This window comes from Zophobas morio, unplaced genomic scaffold (assembly GCF_036711695.1).
Source record: "Zophobas morio isolate AGI-343-1 ecotype UQ-CSIRO unplaced genomic scaffold, CSIRO_AGI_Zmor_V1 ptg000006l, whole genome shotgun sequence".
Lineage (NCBI taxonomy): Eukaryota > Metazoa > Arthropoda > Insecta > Coleoptera > Tenebrionidae > Zophobas > Zophobas morio.
The window spans coordinates 12,170,363-12,194,587 of NW_026972111.1; the positions used below are offsets into that span (position 1 = coordinate 12,170,363).

The 24,225-nt window shown below is 32.5% G+C and overlaps 1 protein-coding gene across 2 annotated transcripts in view; it reads right to left on the reverse strand.

Moving 5' to 3' along the window:
* LOC135123626 (bombesin receptor subtype-3-like) overlaps positions 1-18,262 on the reverse strand; it is a 294,643-nt gene extending 276,381 nt beyond the window's left edge. For both annotated transcript variants that reach the window (XM_064048447.1, XM_064048446.1), the window contains exon 1: positions 18,179-18,262. The gene's annotated coding sequence lies outside the window, so the exon portion shown is untranslated. The remainder of the gene's footprint in view (positions 1-18,178) is intronic.
* Positions 18,263-24,225: the final 5,963 nt, after the last annotated feature.

The window sequence follows — 24,225 nt, forward strand, 5'->3', positions numbered from 1 at the left end:
AAGACCATAAGAGCCAAATGTAGCGACACCTCTTAACAAACCAAGAGAAATGAGAATAGAATGAAGATAGGGAAGAATTGGTCAAGGCAAAAAAGAACCGAAAAAATTACCCAAAAAACTAAACAGCACAAATGAAAAAACGAAAAATTACGATGACAAAAAGGTGAGAAATAAGGATAAAGAAGATATAAACGGGTAAGAATAAACAAAAGAGGGAAAAGTGGAACAACAGACAAAAAGACTTAAAAGGGAGAAAAAAATGGAATGTGGGGATTAAATGGGAAAAAAGTAGAGAAGATTGACGTAATGGAGGAAACGACAACGCATATATTGACAATAACAGAAACGAAAAAGAAAGGGCGAGGATGTATAGACACAGGGAAAGGCCATGGAGTGGAGAAAACAAAGAAGGCACAGTCAGAAGGGCGCAGCAAAATCATAGTTAAACAAGAGATTAAGAAATGGAATGAGAGATGGAGAAGAATGAATGATCAATAATAAGATTGGAAATAAAATACAAAATGTACTGGATAATAACGAGAGATGGAGAAGAATGAATGATCAATAATAAGATTGGAAATAAAATACAAAATGTACTGGATAATAATAATCTACGAAAGAAAGAGATAGACGAATTTTGGAATAGAGTGCAAAAAGAAACTGCGAATTACAAAGATTTTTTAATGCTGATTGGAGATTGCAACGGGAGAGTCGGAGAAAACCCTGAGAAATCAGAAGGAAGAGTACGAAAATTTTGGGAAGAAATTAAAAACAGTAACGGGTAAAAAATAATAGAATACTGTAGTGGGTAATACATTCTTCCAACATAAAGATTTACATAAGTCTAGAAAAGTAATGATAAGTACGAGAAAGAAGTCAATAATAAATCTGGTATTAATAAAAAAAAGAAATCTGAAAGAATAAATTAAGGATATAAGAGTAAGAAGAGGGTGTGAAATTGACAGTGACCACTAGCTATTGATATCAAGAAGTAAAGAAAGAAGTGTCAAAGGAAAATAGAAGAAAAATACCTAAGACAAAAGAAAGAAAAAATTAATAAAATGGATTTGGACGAACTATGGAAAACCTTTAAAACAATAGTCACAGAAGCGGCTACTGAAACGTGGGAAATTAACAAGAATGTAAATAAAAAGAGACGAACAGCCTGGTGGAACATGACAAAAAAGAAGTTACAGAAAAAAAAATTGCTTGAAAGAAATACTTAAATAACAATAAAAACATTGAAGACTATAACTGCTACAAAAGACTAATAGACAAAGTTAAAAGAATGGTAATAGCAGCGAAAGCAAAACCATGGGAAGAATTCGGAGTAAAAATGGGAAAAGGCGCAGCAAATAATGCAAAGATATATAACATAGCGCACACTGAAAAATTTACCGAAAAAGGAAGCCCATTGAAAACATAAAAAACAAAAAAGGACATAAGACTTCAGCAAGAGATAGAATTATGGAAAAATGGAAAGCATATTTTGCAGAACTATTAGGAACAGATGAAGAACACAAGGTGAAAATACAAGAAGAAAATGCTGAAGAAGAGAAAAATTAAAATTGAAAGAAATGAGGTGGTAAAAGCCAGTGAAAGAATTAAATTAGAAAAGACTCCATGAGTTGACACTATAAAACCAGAAAATAATTTAGATTAGAGCAGAAAAGCGTTTAACAGATTATCAAGAAGACAAATTGGGAAGTTCTGAGAGGAAGAAAGGCATAAATAGAAAACTAATAAAAATAATCAGTACCCTGAACAAAATAGCAGAAAATATAATAAGAATGAAGGGGAAACAACAGACAATGTCACAACCAACAACGAAATAAGACAGGGAAGTATCTTGAACCCGCTTTTATTTATAATAATGATAATAATGGACAATATAGCAAAGGAAATAAATGAAGGAAAGAAGAAGACCCCAATAGCAAATGAAAAGGTGAAGACGGAAAGACATACGCAAGGAGACGAAATAAGAAGAAATAAGTAGAAAAAATAAGATATCTAGGAATAATAACAGGAGAGTTCGGAGAAGTGATACAGGATAAATACAACTAGAGTGATGTACATACAGAACACTATATTACCAGTTCTTTAATAAGAAAGAAATATCCGATGCGAGATAGAAAACTAAAGTATATGAGGGGTTTTAGACCCAACGCTCATTTACGGAAGTGAATAATTAATTTTAAACGAAGAACTCAAAAGTAAAATTACGGCGTGTGAAATGTGGATTTTAAGAAAAATGGCGGATGTAACGAGAATTAATAAAGTAAGAAGTAAAAAAAATAAGAAAAGATGTAAAAGTGAAAAAATTGAGAAAAATCAATCAATATGATTTGAGCATGTAGTGAAAATAAAGACAAGACAGTGAAAGTGGTATGAGAAATGGTGACAGGAGAAACGAGAGAAAGAGGAGGACCGAGAATAACGTGGAATGATGAAACAAATGACATATATTAAGGAGGAAAGGCATGAAGTGGCCTCAGTCGAAACGAGAAGCAAAAAATAGGAACAAGTGGAGACAAACAACAACCTCTACACTCACGGTAGAACAGGTTAAGGGTAAATAAGATTTTGTATTTGAATACATATAAACTTTTGATTAATTCACAAAAATAGGAACAGGTGGAGGCATACAGTACCTCTACATGGTAGAAGAGGTCGAGGATAAATAGGATTTTATATTTGAATAAATATAAACTTTTAATTAATGCTCAAAATGGTTCAAAAGTTCAGTCTATTTATTAAAGCTGCTAGCTTTAGGAATCTAAGGCTTTGAGGCCAGAGTCAATAATAGAAATACGACAGAGTTATCTTAAGAAATTATTATGTAAATAAATGTTTATTAAAAAATATGTTTCAAAGTGAGCTGTCACTAGTATTTTAGCAAAATGATTTTACTTTCATAAGTAATTAAACAGAGGATTAGCAGCTTTCTAAGAGAGGACCAATTTCATTTATGTTATGAACTTATGAAGGTGTTAGATCACATAATTATATTAAAATATTTATCCTTGCAAAAATTTCCCAAAGAATTATTTTCTTTATGTATAAGTAGCTGTGATTTAGGAGAGCGGAAAGTTCTATCTAAATAACTATAAAAATTTTTGGGATAATAATAACTATTGTTAAATATGATGGAAAATCACTACAAGACATAGCTGCATAGTGATGATTCAGTTATTCAAACTGTTACTGAGAAAAGTTTGTTTGTAATAATGGATCTACATCAATCGACTTAACCCCGTAGAGCATAAAGAAACGATAAATTACTTGTTTTTAATAACAAGGAGACGTTAATTTGCATCACAATGAATACACAATATTTAAATTAGTAATTTGTAATTAAAATGCAAGCTCAATCTCAGAGTACGGAGTTATTAATCCATAGAGTGGCACTGTTTTACAACAAATTAAATAAAATGACGCACACACGGAAAAGTAACGCACTGTCGCCTCGAAAAATTTTTCTCAGGCTCAGTTTACTCACAAAATAAATAAATTCTAGTATTCAGAACATCTTGCTGTTGTCTCTTGCGACAAACGCCACACCACCTACCCATTAATCACCTCTGAAAAGCCTCTCCGGAAAATGTACGTCCAAAAACACCCCTTCACCTTCTATTATAAACGTAGTAAAATGTCATCTTGTTGGCGAAAACATTGACAAACTGTAACTCGACTAATCAGTATCATTAAATTACCCAAACCATTAATTCTTGTATGTAGATAATTAATTTGTCCCAACTAATAATAGCAATCGAAATTCTCATTATAAAACTTCGGAAGGGTCGCCCTGGTCCTAAATAGTCCCTCCGAATGGAAACGTAATCGCTCAAAGCTTAAAATGCAAATATTCTCATTCTGCTAGTTGTTGTGCGCTCCCCCGGTTTCATCTCAATTTTTTATTGCGCCCTTGTAGTGAAGAACAATAGCGTCGATTTTTTTTTTAGTGTTGACATTTTCACTTTGATTAATTTTCACTGAGTCGTTCAGTATTAATGTCTTGGCAGTGAGCCACTGCGTAGAAAAATTTCTACTTTTACTAATGGACGAATAAATTCAAGGAGCGACGTTGTTCGTCTTACTATTTATGAAAATTGAAAAATTGTATTGTCAACTGGGCTGTTATGGCTCTGTGGTTACTGGCGAGCCGTTCGTTTGTTTACGAGTCTTAATTAATTTCAGTGTTTTATGAACACGTGTAGCGATATATAAAGCTACGGAACAACATGTACAATGTGAATAACTCGGAAGCGTTTGGATTAATTATTTAGTTCCGGTGATTGAAAAAATACGTTACGAGTGCAAAATCAGTCAATGTTTTAAGACGTACAATCACCACACAGCCACCATTTTTGAAAATAAATATTAAGTTTCATTCTACACTCCATTTCAAATTAATATAGCTGAACATTAGTATGTTGCTAAGGAACTAAAAACTTATTTATAGAAATTTTCCTTTGTTATTTTTTATATAAATAGTTCAAGATCGGCGTTACGCTGCCAATAAGCAGAAAATTAATCAAGTCAAGGAGCAATTTTTTAATTGTTTAGGTTTTAAAATTGAAGGAAGTCACATTAGTCATATTAAGTTGATTTAAACTAAATGGACATGAACCGAGTTGTTACAAGAGTATTTATTTATAAAACTGAGGATACAGAATAATTTCTGGTCCCAGAGACAAGCATTGTTTCGAAAATAACATCGGAATGCACAACCGTGACTTTTTCCAAAAAACACTTTTGATTGTTGTGAAATTGGAGATGTACAATTAAATACTATCATGTTTCAACTGTTATTCTTGAAATTTATAGTATGAATCGGTATTCTCTTTTATTTGTAGTGTAGATAATAACGTATATTTTTAAAAATACATGTGTACGATTTACTGGCTAAAAAAAGCAAAATTTGTAGAAGTAACTGCTATTGATGTTTGAATCTTAAAAACTACATTAAAGTAAATTTAATAATTACAAAGCAACGATTAAATTAAAATATTAACACATAAATCACAGGTGTTAGAGGTTTATTAGCATTAAACTGGTTTATATCTTACTTAACAGGAAGAATGCAACAGGTGAAATTCTCCACGGTAAAATCTAGGCCTAAAATCAATTGACTTAGGGGTTCCACAAGGTTCAATATTGGAACCCACATTGTTGCTACTGTATAAAAATTGATCAATATGATTTTATGCGACATCCAAATAGTTTAGTAATAGCATAATATGCCGATGGCACTAATATGTTTAAACAATTTAGCAGACGCGGTAAAATTTGCAAAGAAGATATATCAAAAATTGAATGTGTGGGTAAAAAATAATCGTTTATTCTTAAACGTAACAAAAACTACTTGCGCATTTTTTAGATAGTCTCATAGTAAATTAACAACTTTTGCTATTATTTTAGATAATAATTGCAAAGTTTATAGTACCTACATCAAAATCTTAGGTGTAGTAGTAGATCATATACTCAAATGAGGGAATCATATCGATTAGTTGACATGTCAGTTAACTAGTAAAAAACAGTGCAGTAGGACACAACTATATTCTGGTGTTTTTAAGTCCAAGCTGAAATGTAATGGGTGTACAATAAAAAATATATTTTGGAGCAAGCCTTATAATTATTATTTACCGTTCATTTATAACAGAGTAATAATTTTCCGAAATTAGGTAGGCAACCGAATATACTTTAAAGCGTGGATGGTTTCATCAATACTATCTTAAATACAGTTGGGTTGACAGATAATTGACATTTGACTTGATAGCATTTCCTAAACTTATTTACTTAGTAGTTAAAAATCAGTTCCTTTCAGAACTAGTGTGTGAATTTTGCTATTTACGACATTTTTATCAAGAATGGCTTTTTCTGAGCAACACAAAGAATTCATGGTAACTTCTTACTATCGAAACGGTATAAAAGTAGATGGATTATGTTTGGAAGAGTTTCGAGAAGAATTCCCTTACTTTTTAGTAGAGTATACGAAGTATCGACAAACTTTAAACGTGTTTTTAAAAAATTTGCAACAAACTAGAAACGCGTCCATAACTAGAAGCGAATTTAAAAATTTTTTTGAGGAAGTGAGAGAAGTGATGGGAGAAAATCCGGGTCTTGTATCTTAATGGCTATGTAATCTCATAAAACACAAGAATGTGGATTTCATAAAATCCACACTATTTTTATTGAGAAAGTGGGGGTTTGGGCTACGATTATCCAACACAGAATGATTAGTCCGGTTTTGGAAACGGGAGACCTATTATTTCATACAATTGGAGTTATGAAACGTCCACAAAACAATTCGAGACTTTTTCTAGAAGTTCTTCCATTCAGCACCAAGTATATTTTTTCATTTTTGTATGTAGAAAGAACAACTACAAAATATGAAACGATCGCCTTTCAAATAACGAAAATAATTTGACAGTTCCAGGTCTTTTTCCGCACACCGCTTTATAGAATATTTATGAAAGCTTTAAGCACGTTTTGCAAAAAAATCTTGCTAAGATCTCATCCGGGTCAATTTGTGTCTTCATCTTTCTATCAATATCTAAGTAGGTTAAAAGTCACCAGAATAGTTTACCAGAATTTTTCCTGAAGACGAATTTAGTGCAGCTGAAACTAATGGGTGTATAATAAAAAATATATTTGGAGCAGGCGGTGAAAATTCATTTCTTTCTTATTAGAATGTACAATGTCACGTCAAAAACTGTCGGTTATTGTCATTGACATTCGACAACCAAATAAGTTTACTTTAGAAAATATTTTCTCATTTTAGTACAAATCTGCTTAACGCAGATGTTAGTTGACACCTTCTCGTTAATATAAGGAAGAAGAAACACTCAAGAAACAAATGAGGAAGCGGTGCAAAGATTACTAAAAACGTATAAACTTTGGTGAGAATACTAAAAAATTGGTCCAAAGTTATTCCGATGAACTTCTTTCATCTGCAAGATTTCAAAGCGTTCAGTTTTGCAGTTCTTGATTCAATAAAATAAATTGACTGATTCATAATATGAATGCAGTGATAGATTACAAGTATAGACTTCTATTATATTTTCCACATTTTAGATAGAATTTATTCGACAAAATTTTGAGATAACGTCATCAATTTTTTGGGGTTGATAAACAGATACATTTTGATTAAAACGTTAACAAACTTACAATAACTTCAAAACGTCTGCAAGATTTCAAAGTATTTGGTTTTACAATTCTTGATTTAATCAATAAAATAAATTGACTCAGTCATTAATTTTTTTTGAGACACCATGTATAAGCAAATCCAAAAAATATGAATGGAAATGATAAGTCAAAAATATAAACTCATCATATTTTGGGTCATTTTAGATAGGATTTATTCGGAAAAATTTTGAGCTGACGTCATCAATTTTTCCAAGGGGATAAGTAAATATATTTTGATTAAAAATTTATTATGCTTATCAAAACTTTAAAACATCTGCACAAACTCACTTCCGCCCGGATCTAACAATATTGCAGAGAAAATGGAATAGTAATACTTAGTTGTTATTGGTCACTTCAATGATAGGAAATTTCGAGGTGAAAAGAATCTGCTCTAACTTATCGAAATAATTTAGCTCAAATTATTCATAAAAATAATAATGATACCAGACACGCAAAAAACTAACTCATTTTCATGCATATTATCAAAATGTCCGTGGCTTACGTTCTAAGTTGCATCCTTTCTACACTAGTACATTAGATGAATTTTATGACATAGTTACTATAACTGAAACTTAGTTGAATGACTCAATTTACAACTCGGAACTCTTTTCTTCAAATTACAATGTTATAAGATGTGATAGAAAATCTTTAATTTTGGATCAGTCTTCAGGGGGTCGTATTTTAATAGCCATAAAGCACTCAATTAATTTCGATACCTTGAACGTATAACGTATATAACGTATATAATGGACCTTATACCATATACTGATATTGTTGTGTGTAAATGCTGGCTGGATAATTTTAATTTGTCTAACAGTGATTTTAACTATCGTACTTTTGGAAGTTCTTGAATCTTTCTTCCTTAGTAAGGCTGTAATTTTCATTGATGATTTCAATTTAACCCACTTCAGAAGTGAAGTATTTCTGTTTACTTCAAATATTTTACAAAATTTTCTGAATTTTTGTCGATCACTTAATTTTAAACAATTTAATAATATTCTTAAGGTCAACAATAGGTTGTTAAATCTCGTCTTATATAATATATAACTCGACATTGAAGTTGAAAAAAATAATCATCCCTTTGTGCCTGAGGATCGTCATCACCCTGCGCTTTCTATATCGTTTGAACGTAAATACCCATCAAAGATATATATCTTTAAAAAAGCTAATTATGATCAGTTATATAAGGATATACTCAATGCTGATTGGTCTGAAATTGGACTAGTTAAAGATGTTAATACTGCACTAGTCATATTTTATAACATTCTTTACCAAATTCTGGACTTGTTTGTGCCTAAATATTCTCCGAAAACGTCAAACTTTCCTCATTGGTTTTCTCGCAAGATTATTTCTAATCTAAAATTGAAGGAATCATACAGAAAAAAGTAGAAGAAATACGGCAACCAATTTTATTTTGAGGAATTTAAGAGACTTCGTGTGTTCTGCAAGCAAATGATTAACGCTGCTTATGTGCTGCTTACTTGGAAAAGATTGAACATGAACTGAATGTTTCTCCTAGAAATTTCTAGAAATATATTTATTCAAAAAAAGGTACATCTAGAATTCCCGGCAAAATGACATATGAAGGAAAAAATTTTGAAAATCCGCAACAGGTTGTTGACATTTTTGCTGATCATTTTGCTAATATTTTCGTGGACAAAACTAATGTTACTAATACCGACGTCGCATCTAACAAAATTAGCTTCAACATGAGACACGTTACGGAAGATTTGCTTGTCTCATTAATGTCAAAATTAAGATGATTTTTTTTCCCAGTTTCTTTGTAAAAATACCAGATATATACTTGCTAAGCCACTGTCAATTATAATCAATTTAGCTATCTATGCAGCAGCATTTCCGGATACCTGGAAACGAGCACGAGTAACTCCAGTGTGTAAAAAAGGCGATCCAAATCAAGTATGCAATTGCAGGCCAATTTCTATTTTTTGAAATTTTGCTAAAGTTTTTGATCTTGCAATCTACGAAAATATTTATAATGTTAAAGGATACCTCTCACCCAGTCAGCAGTCGGAAGATCCGCAGTTACCAACTTGGTGGTCAAAACCCAGTTTATTAGTGAAGAAATTGGTCAACGTATACAAGTTGATGTTATATATATTGATTTCTCCAATGCTTTCGATATAATTAACCATCAGATACTAACTGAGAAATTAAGAGGTTTTGGTTTTTCTCCAAAATTTTTGCAATTTATGATTTTTTACCTAACAAATAGAGAAAGCTATGATTTTTATAACAGTTTTAGATCCAACACTTAATATGGCTACATCCGGGGTATCCCACAAGAGTCAAATCTGGGCCCTCTTCTCTTTATTATTTTCATTAATGATTTAACAGACGGAAACGAGAGATCTAATTCTTTGTACTGTAGGGGTCATGAAACGTCGAGAAAACGTAAAAGTGGAGAGTCGGCCGACAGGCTCGTTTACAATACTTCTTTCGCTTAAACAAATATGAATGCATTTACAAACCACAAAAATTTCAAAGTGTTTTGCACATTTTAGATGGTATATACGGAGAAAATCTAATGATCGAATCATCAATTTGAGGGTAGAGAGGAGACAAAAGTGCACTACGATAACTTTAAAATTTTTCGAGATTTCGCACCATTCGGTTTTCCACTTCCAAAATTAAATTGTAAAATGTTGTTATACATTTTGATTTTTTTACAAACATCTGAATATCAAGAGTAAAAACTCAACACGGATTCATAGATCACAAAAACATTTATTCCGCAAAATTGTACGATAACCTTTGGGAGAAGTCAAACGAATAAATTTTGATTAACTATTTATCATGCTGACGGTAACCTTAAAACGTTTGCAAAATTTCAGCGCATTTTTCTTTATCATCTACGTTATTTATCTACTAGATTTATGTTGCAATAAGATCTTCATATTGGCTATTTTCAAAGGTCACACTATGTTAATCATACGGTTCATACTTTGACCCAGGCTATGATCAATTTGTCCTAGATATATGGGGTAAAATCAAATTTGATATTATACTTTACTGCTACAGAATTATTAAAGAAAAGTAAAGTAGAAAACGATTGACCAACAAATAACAAACAAAGTGAGTAACTTAGAGCACGCTGTTTAAATTCGAAATTGATAATATCGGATGATCTTTTAAATTTAACATCAAAGAAGACAACCACAAAAAAAATATATCTAAGCGATTCTGCTACTGGATTTTTTTGTAATTACGCGATCTTAGGCACGATTATGTTGTGTTTAAACACCGTTAAACCTTAAGACATAAATTAAAATATTACATCGCTGAAAGAATTGCCAGAGCTTTTGTGTTATTTATTTGCTGTCACATGAATAAAACAAAATTTAATTCAAAAATTCATCTTCAAGTGTTAACCTAAAAATAACCACTAAACCACAATTGCAACATTTCAACGTCCAATAAACAACTTGTTACAAGAAGCATTCCTATCGAAACACACTAATAAATCATCATTTTCAAGTGCACGGTTTGGATGTTTGATTTAATAGACAGATAAAATAATAATCGAATTCGGTTTGCGTATACCTAATGCACATTTTTGACACACTTTGGTTTATCGCGAATGAATCACTCGTGCGTGAGACATGCCTTAGATTGTCTTACATAAGCCCACAATAAATTTTATCAATGGGAAGCTCTTTATTTTTAGGTCAGTTGGCAACTTTCGGTTTCTCGGTTATTGCCAAGAAAAATTTCGCTCTGCTTTTATTGTTTTGTTATACAATTGGAAAATCCAGAGGCAACGACGAAACTTGACCATTAAAACCAGCAATCAGAAATGCCGAAAAACGTAATTCCTCCACTAATAACTCTGATAAGGGCGAGCATCGAATTTATAAAAGGAATCGATGATGGAATTCGAAGAATGCCTCCGACAGCTCTAATATCATCATCCTTCGACAGACAGAATTCTATAGATTCCGTTTTGTGATGCCACATAAAATCTTGACGGAAAAAGCGCTTCGCGCCAGCATTCTGGAGAGTAAATTAGCAGAACGGCGCGGCGTCGAAGTGTCAATGGTATAGTCATATTCGAACCACCGCAAGGGGTTTCCTAAAAATGTCGATAAATATTTAGGACAATTTACCAAGATTTTAGTTTCCGAGAGTAGGTTAAGGAAGTATTGTAATCGAATCCACCGGGCGACTGGCTACTTTCATATTTTCTTGATGGGCCGTGACCTCTAGAGTACGTCAATTTTTGTGTCTACCTGCCCGCCGTGCGTGTGGACTATTTTTAATAAAAATAGATCTGTTTATCCCCTCGAAGAAATGGATGGCGTAATTGCACAATTTTGTCTGATACTACCGAAAATGTGTTAATTTATAAGGGTTGTCATAAAAAAATAAAATTCGCAAAATCAAATCTTAGAGATAGTTTTTCAAAATAGCTGGATTTTTTACACGATATAATTAAATGCAGCAGAAACTCTCAACTTCAAAAATAAAGCTCTTGACAGATATGAAAAGGATATCATCAGTTTCATATTTATAATACTTAGCTAAAGTAAATTAATTTTTTCTCGAATGTACCGAAATACAGTTATAACTTTGCATAAAACGAAACCTGATCCCCTGTCTCGAATATATCAAATTCAATTTACGTCAGATCAGTTCTAGCAAGTTTCCTTTCTTGAAATTTCTTATTAATGGTGGATTGTTAAAAATCGCTAATACTCTGCGTAGGGGCAAGGGGATGTATAAAGTAAACTTCAAAGTTTGAATATTACCCCTGGAATGGTATAAGAATACTTGTACATTCTTTAAAAGAATTAGAAGAAGCCGTTTTAATGTATACAGTAGCTTCCAGTATCACGTTGGATTATCTTGTGTGACTGCTGTTATCTCAACACTTTGTGCATAATTTTTTGTCTTTCCTGCCCCTACTAGTGTGTCGTCCAACCCCATATCATCACGTGATTAAATGTTAATGGTTACAAAAATAACGTTCGAAGTATATTTTTAAACATCAGCATCGACAAAAAGTCCACCAAATGAAGACAATTGGACAGCATCAGCAAACAAAATCCGCGATTTACTAAATGTTGTCAAGAACCTATTAAATGTGGCATATTTATTGATTTGTGAAAACGTCCATCTTGATGTTTCTCCAACACTGTTTTACATAAACCATTACTGCTTATCCAGTACAATAAAAATAAACACTGAAAATAAAACTAATTGTATATATTGTGTTTCAGCACTAAAAATAAAAATTTGTTGTCTTGTAATCATTCTTTTATTATATCATTATGTTGGTGACGAGTGATGAACACTGAAACAATTTTCTTCCTTAAAAAAAGCCATTTTTTATTTAATCGGGAAAACAAATTACTTTATTCATTATGTTTTTTAGACACCTGTAAATAATTGTAATAAAAATCAGGCGGATTCATAAACCACAAATACAGAAGTATGCTATTTTATAAAATGTAAATAGGAGTTACTATAAAACAAATAGTTTACGTCATTTAATTTTCGAATGATATAATTAGACAAATTTTGATTAGGGTTTTGCAATCTTCACGATATTCCGAAATGACTTATAGTAGTTTCAGAGATTATTATCGGTCTAAAAAAAAATCGATACAGACAGACGAAAACCGGAGACATTTTTCTGTACCCTAGGGGTCATAAAGCATCGAAAAAACATGGAAGTAGGTAATCGTCCGGTGGACCCTATTACAATACTTCCTTCGCTTGCACACTTAAAGTAAAAATTTTATAATTACAGGACAACGATTGAAATTTATTTATTCATCCCTAGAAAATTAATTAAGTCATCCCAAAAATGTATTAAATATATATCTTTGTGAAAAATGTGCTTCGAGATGCAACCCTGTTTTCAATTTATAACATACTTTTATCCTTTGGACTCATTTATATGTCTAAAAATATTAATAAATGCATGAAATAATTTTCTTAATTACGTCAAAAAAGTGTATCTAATGTTCTGAAAATTTTGAGACAACAAATATTTTTTTGTTTTAATACCAAGTGTCCTACTTTACCTTTTCCACGGTGACATTTCTCTTTTCAAATAGAAAAGTATTATTAACAGGGTTGGATAAAATTTTGTTTTGAGACTAGTGTCATGTTTTCTCGACGTTTCATGACCCCTAAAGTAGGAAAAAGTAGTCTTTCCTTTACGGGTGTATATCCTGTGTATGGATTTTTATTTTACAGACAATCTCTGAAATTACTAGACCAATTGTCGTAAAATTTTATACGTACTTTAGGAGTATTATGTAGATGGTAAAACGCTAACCAAAATTTGTCAAATAGGAGTAAGTAATTTTTATCATTTCATCTGTCTTGTTGTCTAGACACATAATTCGATCTTCGATTACGATACGATAGTCTAGAACGCTTCATTCTTTTGAGAATAAAGTACTGTTATTATTAGTAGTACATTGCACTTATTCAACTTAATATGTGTTTAATACGTATTTATTTGTCCCCTGAAAAATTATTAAAGATTTGTGAAAATAAGTTTGCGTTTTGATGAAATTTTGTTACGTTGTACGGGTGTTTAAAAACCGGCGTGGGTAAAACTCAACAATTTATTTCTTAACAACTCAAATTTACACGACTGACTACACAGCGATTATGTACAAAATAATTCCGACTCAACTTGAATGAATTCGCTCACTGGACTCGACTTGCTGACTGAGTAATCATCGTTCCGACGGTCGGGTCGCCTCTATTTAAACCTATACGTTCCTCTCGATGGCTCGACAACGCCGCTTCGAGGGTTTTCTGGGGCCCATCTCGATGAGTCGTCACCGCCGTACATTCGGGAGTAAACACATACATACTAGAAGACCCATAGGCGTCGTACCGGGGCGACGTATGGGTTTGTTTCGTAACAATATGTTTCATTTTTGTAAACTTTGGGATTTTCGTGTAGATTGTAAAAGGAAACAATTATTTGCTCATCTCCACCAAAAATTTGATGACGTTTCAAAAATTATCAAAGTTTGCGACAAATTGGTTTGCGGTTTGATAATATGCATATGTATAGACTTAATTTTTCATCTACTTTTAAAATTTCCGTGTAGTTTGTAAAACGCAACCTAAACTTTATGTACTCATCTGCACCAAAAATTTAAAGACGTTCATTTTAAAATTTTAACAAGTAAATCTCCCTTGAAATTTATATTCCAACATACTCTGTTATTTGTGGTGTATTAATATATTCGTAATTACATTATTAACTTATACGCCTGTAAGTTAACCTAAAAAAATAAAATCTTTAAAATGAAATTTTCCAATTTGTCTTAGGACTCATGTAACGATTTTTTTTTTATTTTGGCAAGACATTGATTTATTTGTCCGCTCCAGAAACTTGATGTCCCAAAAATAATTAAAAGTTTATTAGAAATACTTATATTCGCGTTTTAGTATTCTTCATTTATTCATCTCCTTCAAAGTTGATGCAGCAGTAAAAAATTCACCACAATACTTAAGCCACACTTGCTTTATTATTTTTTATTTTTTCACCAATATATAAAATAACGCAAAGTGTTCGACGACTTTTACTTGAAATGTTAGATAAAGTAAACTCCACTCATTGCAGAATGATGCCGTCATAACAAAATTTTATTATGGAAAATTGATTTTTACTTCCCGAGCGTAAATGAAGGAAGTATTGTAATCGAGTCCATCGGACGAATTGTCACTTTTATGTTTTCTCGACGTTTCATGACCCCCTACAGCAAAAATATACGCATTTTCATGTAGTGTACGAATCCGCTTTCAAATTTTTCGCTAAACGTTAAAATTTTCGCAAAAATATGTGCAAGGTATAATAACGTTTTATTCCCAACACGGTTTGTACGTCGCGGTGGCGCAGTGGGTGTACCGGAGAGAACGATACCAAACTTGGCCCTTTCCTTTTTTTCTCTTGCGTTGGTATAACGCTGTGACTACTTTTATTTTGTGGTGTGACTAGAATTATCCATGTTGATGACGTCATGACCAATTTATTATTGGTTAAATTAAAAACGAGTCATTCCATTTTCATCAAATAAGAATAATAATATTCAAACATTTTGTTCCATTGTGGCTTAATTAACAATTTTAGTCTTCTGTTTTGAGGAGACAACTCATTCAAATTAAACAAATTCCTACGTGACAATCTTTCGATGTATTAACATAAAGAAACAATCGAGTTAAGCATGTACACTGATAATAATACAATATTTTCCGTCGGTTATTTACTATTAAATACATTTGATATTTTTTGTATATCTGCGGATGACACCTCCTTGGAATTTGCACTCCCGCGGCGCAGGGGGTTCGAGGTGTCATTTAAACCACTGGTTGTTACTATATAAAGGTTATTAGAAAAGACAAATTTTCTATAATTTTTCAAAGAAGCGAAATTTGTTGGATTGTACTTCAAAGACGAGGGAAGTTCTATCGAATTAAACTACGACCATTTTTTTTTCTTACATTGTGACTGGTTTGCTTGTACTTTGTAAATACATACATATTTCCACTTTAAAATATAAAGGTTACTTTAATTTTATAATTTTTTAAAGAAGTTGAAATTCTTGGATTTTATTTCAGGTGGTATAAAAAACCCAGGCCCAATTATTTTGTATGTTGTTTTTTTTAATTACAAAACACTAGGAATTATTTTTTTGCATTTCAAAAATTAGGCAAGCTATCAAATAAGCAGAAATAATCGTAAATAATTGTGAGCAAAATTTTGAATTTACGGCTAGCAAATTCAAAATTTTGGTCACCAAAAAAACACCACTTTTAATCCAAATGAAACATGCTATTTTTTCTCCAGCCATTAATGTATAGTTCTGGAAATTTCATTCTACCCTATAAAATTTTATTGGCAATAACGAGACGGACAGTAGTACAATAGCAAAAGATATTTACAACTTAAGTTATCACGTGCCGGTAATCCCCAGATGTCAGAAAGCAGAATAATCCAGGTCCGAACAGAGACCATCCTTCCTCAGGAACGAAAATAACCATTATTTTAAGAGTATAACTACCTGCTAAATGTTCACCGACAAATTCGGGTGAACTGGTGTGAGCCATATTCTCAATAAAATTTTATAGGGTAGAATGAAATTTCCAAAACTATATCACAAAAGTGAGAAATGATTAAATTAAAAAAAAAATTGTAATGAAAATGGAATCAATAGTCTGATTGACACGGAAAATGTGGCGCGAAAAATTTTTCGGTTAGATGAAGCGAGTACGAGTGAAGTGATTCCCCAAAAACCATCGAGGAGCAATGAAGTAAATATAACCAAAGACGTAACTGACAATGAAATAGCAGCAACATTGACGAACATTGTTAACACTGCTATTACAAGGGATAATAATACTGGCAAATCGTTAATTTATTTTTCTGAAAGTTGTTCTAATTTTACATTTAATATACATTTTAAAATTTGGAAATTATGAAATGTGTTTCATTATTAATAAAATTATAAAATATTAAAGACAACATTATTAATATTTTCAAAATTGACGAAAAAATATAGTTTGAGATTATTTATTATTTGTTTTTAATCCTAGCATTTAAAAGACATTTAAATCCTAGGACTAAAAGTGAATGTTGCCTTAGCAACGCAAGTTGTTTTTCCTAATTACAACAATGTCTACTTTTAGTGTTGAAATTGTCATTAAAAGTGTCATGTTTTAAGACGGCTGGAGAAAAAATGAGATTTTTTTAAGAGTTGCCTAAAAATCCCCAAAAAATTCTAGGATATTCAAGTTTCAAGTTCTTCAAGTTCACAATTTCATTTTTATAAAAATTTAAAAATTATTTACCAAAAATCTTTAGAATAAAGTGTTCTCTCAAACACAACGCAACACAAAAAAATGGCGCACTTAAAAATGTACCCTCTTCCACCTGAAAAAAGTTAATCTCATTTCAAGAGAAACCAACACAGATGTAATGCCAAGGATGAAGTCATTTTATAGATTTTTTTCTACCAATCAGCGGAACGATTAATTAGTAGAAGAAAATAAAACACACACTATCTTAAAAAAATCTAATTTTGTAATCTTTCTTTGACACTATTATTCAACAGAATACTGCTGTAAATTTCAATTATTATTAAAACTAATTTATTTTAAGGACATTCAAAAATCGATATTCCTTATACTTCGATAGTATCCTTTTTTTTTGTAGTGGCCTCTTCAAGGAAAGACCTTCGGATTTTGTTTGCCCGCCTCCAAATCTCGAAAACGAAAAAAGATAAAACAAATTGTGATTTAATGTCCTAGAGTTAGTTCTGACATTGGCAGCTACCCAGATTCCAGAAAAATTATACTAAATGGGGAACTTATCCGTAAACAATTTAAAAAACTATATATATAAAACGTAAAATTTAATTTGACTGCAATCTGTTCCAAAAATTATATGATTCCATCTGTAATAAGAATTTTGGCGCAGCATGCAGGGGTCATTATTACTATTATATATTTGCGCCATTTTAGCACGCTATTCAGCGTAACAGTAAACTCGCGTTTATAGTACTTATATCGATATCTTTAATAGTAAACAAAATATTATACACCTGTTTCATAAATTCTGAGATTCATTGCCTCCCACCTTAAATTCATATAATGACTAATATTACGATAACACAAAAACTACTGACCTTTGTTATGAAGAACTGAAGCTACCAAGAACACGGAATTTGTTGCTATACATTTTTTTGACATTTGCTGTACCGTAGTTTTAACATTTGACAAAAAAAAAAAGTAATTTCAATGAACATCTTGACAATGTTTTCGCAGCTTTAATTACAGAATGCAGTCTTACAAATTGTGTAACTCCACCAAGCAAGTTTAAAATACCTCCTCAATTAAACAAACTCTCAAACTATGTAAAAGAAAGTCGTCAACTTGAAGAAAATTCTCCGGCGCGAAAGAACATATTTTCCCACTGCCACAGATAATACAGCAAACTTACTTTACTCCATCGACACTTTATTTCCTCTTTTGCGTAAAGTTCGTTACGGACGAGGACTGAAGCACTCGACGGACGCCCAGCGACGCCGACACGTAGACGCTAACTGATGAGCGTGCGGCTCGGACTTCGGCGTCGCGCATTCTCACGCAAGAAATACACAAACGGTGACGTCAAGGACGCTGGCGATGCTTGGACAGCCGCAACTAACCTATGACATCCTCTTAGATCTAGACAAATTGATTTGGACGCGGTCACAAACGATTTCCGGATATTTTCATCGCGGATGATCTTAGGGTTGAGTGAGGTCTTATCGCTATTGGAATTCTTGGCCAAGACAAAACGACAAAAGGCGATGCAGGACCGAAACAAGTAGCGCGAAGCGATCAAGGAGAGTGGAGAAGTTTAATCAAATTTTCGGTTTTGCATCGTGGGCGATGAACACACTGGAATGCAGAGATCTCCCGTGGGAAGTTAATAAATAGTTGCACAGTTCCTAAAACAATAACAGAAAAAAAAGGATGCCGCATTAAAATTTTAACATAGGAGTTAATATTGGGAATTGGTTTTTACTCTATTTTATAATATCTCTCCAGATCACTTTAAAGCTATTATTGAGTGATGCATTTGTGGAGGTAAAGAAGGGCTATCGGCCGGTATTCTTTTTCAAATCGTTCCGTCGCAGTTCGACGATCGAGTCTTTGGATTAGCCACGAAAAATCGAAATGTCAAAGCGATTTTGGAAATTATTCCTCGATTCTCACTCAGAAATCCCTGAACGACTCAAATTGAATTATTTTATCCAATGTGATGCTGATGATTATTGTAGGACTACACCCAGGCCATATCCAAGAAGCCCGGGATGAAGCCCTTCGAGCAGCTCGCCTTTCTCAACACCTCCATCGGTAGCATCGTGACACGTCCTGGGGACCCGTCAAGCTAGGGATTTACTCGCGCTATCTCAGTAATCACTGAACAACTGAAATTGAATGATTTTAAGCAATATGATGATTATTGTAGGTCAGTTTAAATGGAATAAATGCACAAATTGCTTAAAATATTGTAAATTATGTTGCTAGTGCCGGTCGAGTTTTTGTTACTAAAATCTCATTAAAATGCTATGCTCTACAGCCATTAGATGAAAAAGCAAGAGCCTACTTGTCCTTCAACGGCGAATTTAATCAGTAAGTAATAACTTTCATGACAATGTCCTTGTTTCTTCATTTTTGTAGCTTGGGAAGACATACTTCCATGCTTAAATATTATTTGTTATTTTAAATAACAGAGAAATGTACTGGAATCAATTTATACGGCTAAAGGCTTTTTGGCAATTTTGGGTAAATTTCACTTTTTTTCCTCGAAAGATTGGAATACATTTGATTTAACATCCGTTAAGCAGGGATGAAATTTTTGCCGCCTGGAAGCATGTTCGTTACAAGAAATTTTTGTGAGAGAAATGTAGAATATTGAGTTTCACCAAGATTAAATAAAATCAAGTAGGCAGAGTTGCTAGGGATCTGAAACAGATGGGATACAAGGGTTTCAAAAGGCATCATACCAAACATTAAAGCCTGAGGACTACTTCTCACAGGTTTTGCGAAGGGACGCTTGAGAGAATCTGGACTGCTGGAGACTTTTTGAGGAACATTTGTTTCACTGCCGAAAGTCCATTTGGTCTTATAGCAGATTCTAATCGTCAGAATCGAATTTGGGCATTACAGAACCCTTACGTGGTTCTTGACCAACAATGGCGTGCAACTGTCAATGTGTCGATAGGATTTCTAGGCCATCATGTCATTGGACCTTATTTCTTCGAATTTGGATTGAATGCCCAGAAGTACGACGATATAAGTACTAGCTCAGAAAAAAACTATCTGGGTTTCGAAGGATGCGGCATCTACAGCAGGTCTTTTACATACAGGACGAGGTCTCCAACCATATGGCTCGCATAGATGTTATTTATTTAAAACTTCGGACCGACCCATTTGCCTGCGTTTTCATAGGATTTAAATCCTTGTGAGTTTTAGTTCCCGAGCGTAAGCAAAGGAAGTATTGTAATCGAGGCCGACTCTCTAGGTTTGCATTTTCTCGACCTATCATGACCCCTAGAGGACAAAGAAATAGGTCTCCCCTTTCCGTTTCCGTCTGTCTGTCCGTCTGTCTGCCGTCCAGGATTTTTATTAGACAGTTAATCTCCGAAAGCACTGGGCCGATTGTTGTCAAATTTCGCACTTATATTAGGTATATTATCTAGATAGTAAAACGCTAACCAAAATTTGTCTATTCATCCCCACTACTAAGGTGATGACGTCACTTCAAAATACTACATAATAAATGGGTTTTAAATTGTATCAAATAACATAGTCTTACACATGTAGTTTATGACTCCGAATTGAGATTTTACCCGAAACGTCCAGATTTTTGGACAAAAAATCAAAATTAGGAAACAACATTTTGACATTTAATTTAGAATCTGCAGAACAGAATGCTTTGAAATCTTGCAGATGGTTTACAGTTATGATAAGCATGATAAGTTTTTATACAAAATATATTTACCTGTCCCCTCCAAAAAATTGATGATGTCACCTCAAAAATTTGCCGAATAAATCCTATCTAAAATGTAGAAAATATGGTAAGTCTGTACTTGTAATTTAACATTCCATTCATATTTTTTGGATTTGCATGTACAGGGTGACTCAAAAAAATTAATAAATGCGTGAATGCTTTGAAATCTTGGAGATGTTTTGCAGTTATCATAGGCATGGTAAATTTTTAGTCAAAATATATTTCCTGATCCCCCCCTAAAAAAATTATCACGCCACCCCAAAATTTTCATTTTCCGAAAAAATGCTATCTCAAATGTGCATTCTGCAAAGTATGATGAGTCGATAATTGTGATTTTTCACTACATAAATATTTCTTAGATTTGCTTATACGGGGTGTGTGAAAAAAATTAATGACTGAGTCAATTTATTTTATTAATTAAATCAAGAATTGCAAAACTGAATACTTTGAAATCTTGACGTTTTGAAGTTATTGTAAGCATGGTAACTTTTTAATGAAAATGTATCTGTTTATCAACCCCAAAAAATTTATTACGGCACTTCAAAATTTTGCCGAATAAATCCTATCTAAAATGTAGAAAATATGGTAAGTCTGTACTTGTAATTTAACATTCCATTCCTATTTTTTGGATTTGCATGTACAGGGTGACTCAAAAAAATTAATAAATGCGTGAATGCTTTGAAATCTTGGAGATGTTTTGCAGTTATCATAGGCATGGTAAATTTTTAGTCAAAATATATTTCCTGATCCCCCCCTAAAAAAATTATCACGCCACCCCAAAATTTTCATTTTCCGAAAAAATGCTATCTCAAATGTGCATTCTGCAAAGTATGATGAGTCGATAATTGTGATTTTTCACTACATAAATATTTCTTAGATTTGCTTATACGGGGTGTGTGAAAAAAATTAATGACTGAGTCAATTTATTTTATTAATTAAATCAAGAATTGCACAACTGAATACTTTGAAATCTTGACGTTTTGAAGTTATTGTAAGCATGGTAACTTTTTAATGAAAATGTATCTGTTTATCAACCCCAAAAAATTTATTACGGCACTTCAAAATTTTGCCGAATAAATCCTATCTAAAATGTAGAAAATATGGTAAGTCTGTACTTGTAATTTAACATTCCATTCCTATTTTTTGGATTTGCATGTACAGGGTGACTCAAAAAAATTAATAAATGCGTGAATGCTTTGAAATCTTGGAGATGTTTTGCAGTTATCATAGGCATGGTAAATGTTTAGTCAAAATATATTTCCTGATCCCCCCCTAAAAAAATTATCACGCCACCCCAAAATTTTCATTTTCCGAAAAAATGCTATCTCAAATGTGCATTCTGCATAGTATGATGAGTCAATAATTGTGATTTTTCACTACATAAATATTTCTTAGATTTGCTTATACGGGGTGTGTGAAAAAAATTAATGACTGAGTCAATTTATTTTATTAATTAAATCAAGAATTGCAAAACTGAATACTTTGAAATCTTGACGTTTTGAAGTTATTGTAAGCATGGTAACTTTTTAATGAAAATGTATCTGTTTATCAACCCCAAAAAATGTATTACGGCACTTCAAAATTTTGCCGAATACATTCTTTCGGAAATGTGCACAATATGAACAGACTTTTAATCATTGCATTCATATATTTTGGATTTACTTAAACAGGCGAGTCAAAAAAATTAATGAATCAGTCAATTATTTATTATTGATGAAATTAAGAACGAGCCACCCCATTTTCTGGAAAATGTGAGAATACGCTCGTCTTTATAACAATAAAATAATGATAAGGTAAGAATTATAATAATAACATTCAGAATATTTTGTTCAATGGAGACTTATGAATAATTTTAGTCATCTGTTTTGGGGTGATAAACTCATTCAAATCAAACAATAATGTCTAGGTGACATTCTTCCGATGAAATGAATTCCCGTTGATAATGTGCTGTAAATAAATTTTTGCACTCATAACCTTTTTTGATGACATTGGCGCATTCAACAGCATGCGGGACGTCGAACATCACGCACAGATGCGTTTCGCTATGACGTCGTTGTTTATAAATAAAACTAAGCGGTCGAAATTTATTCATCCTATCTAACTGTCTCAAGTGCCCGATGCATCCTTGCCTTACTCGCTTCTCGCTTTCCAATTATACAACATTTTTAATCATTTATAGAAATAGTTTTACTTTCAGCGAGACCAACACTTGAAAATTATTAAAAATATTGTTATATTTATGTCGTGGATATGGATTTTAAAATCATCAACTGACCTTCAGTTAACGTTTCCGACAGCGAGGGAAGTACTATTTAAACTCTTTAGACCAATTTTTTCCTTTAGAGATTTATTCGAACAATACCCTATGCAAACAGAAACGCAATGGAGCAGCCAATCCCTTCGGATTTCACCTCAAATGCTGATCAACACGAGTAGGAGTTTTGAAGATCGACTTACTTACTGTTCAGCAGCTGAGGAACACCGTTTTGAGCAATTCTTATAAATGACGCAATACTTCTCCAGATTTGTACAATATTTCGTTACTTCATTCATTACCTATCGTTGTTAAGTTTTGTTATTTGTCGTTATCTAAATGATTGATTAAAAGGTTCTTTTCAAAACCGCCAGCTGTTGTTTTAATGGTAAATCTTATCATCACATGATAAGAACAAGCAAGCCCTAGCTTTTGCCTCTAATCGCAATAAAACATAGCGTTTTAATGAAACTTTAAGTAGATTTTTCATTGAAATCGACCAGCACAAGCAACAATCTCATAAAATATTTTTTTGCAAATTGTGCATCTATTCTATTTAGTTTGTCCTACAATATTCATCAGTCATCACACTATATAATATAATTCAGTTCAATGATTTCTGACTGAGAATCGAGGAATAATTTCTAAATTCACTTTGACATTTCAATTCTCCATGGCACATCTAAGAACGCGATCGTCGAACTGAGACGAAACGTTTCGCGACAACTCAAACCGAAGGCTAATTTCAAAATACATTTCTAAAACCTTTTTACAGTGAATGGGCGCGATACAACGATTTGAAAAAAATATTGGCCGATATCCGTTTACTTCCACAAATGCATCACCAATAATAGCTTTAAAGTGATCTGGGGAGATATTACAAAGTAAAAACCAATTCCCCATGTCAATTCCCTATGTCTCTTTGTTGCATGATGAAATTCGAGTAATATCCAAGTCTACTGCAGTATTCAGGAGAAAAACAACCTTACTGAAGACGATATTGCCCACGCTGCGGATTATAACAGGTGTATATATTATAAGCAATCTATTTGTAAACTTAAGGACGATCTTTCTGATGAATTCTTGAAATGCCAATTAACTTTTAAACCCGACTCAAACATAACAGTGGCTTCATATTCACTAAATAATATAAAATAATAGATTTCCCAGATACTTTTGTCTCATCCTCATCCAATGTTTCCTCTGAATTTTCTCTTTATTATCAAAATTT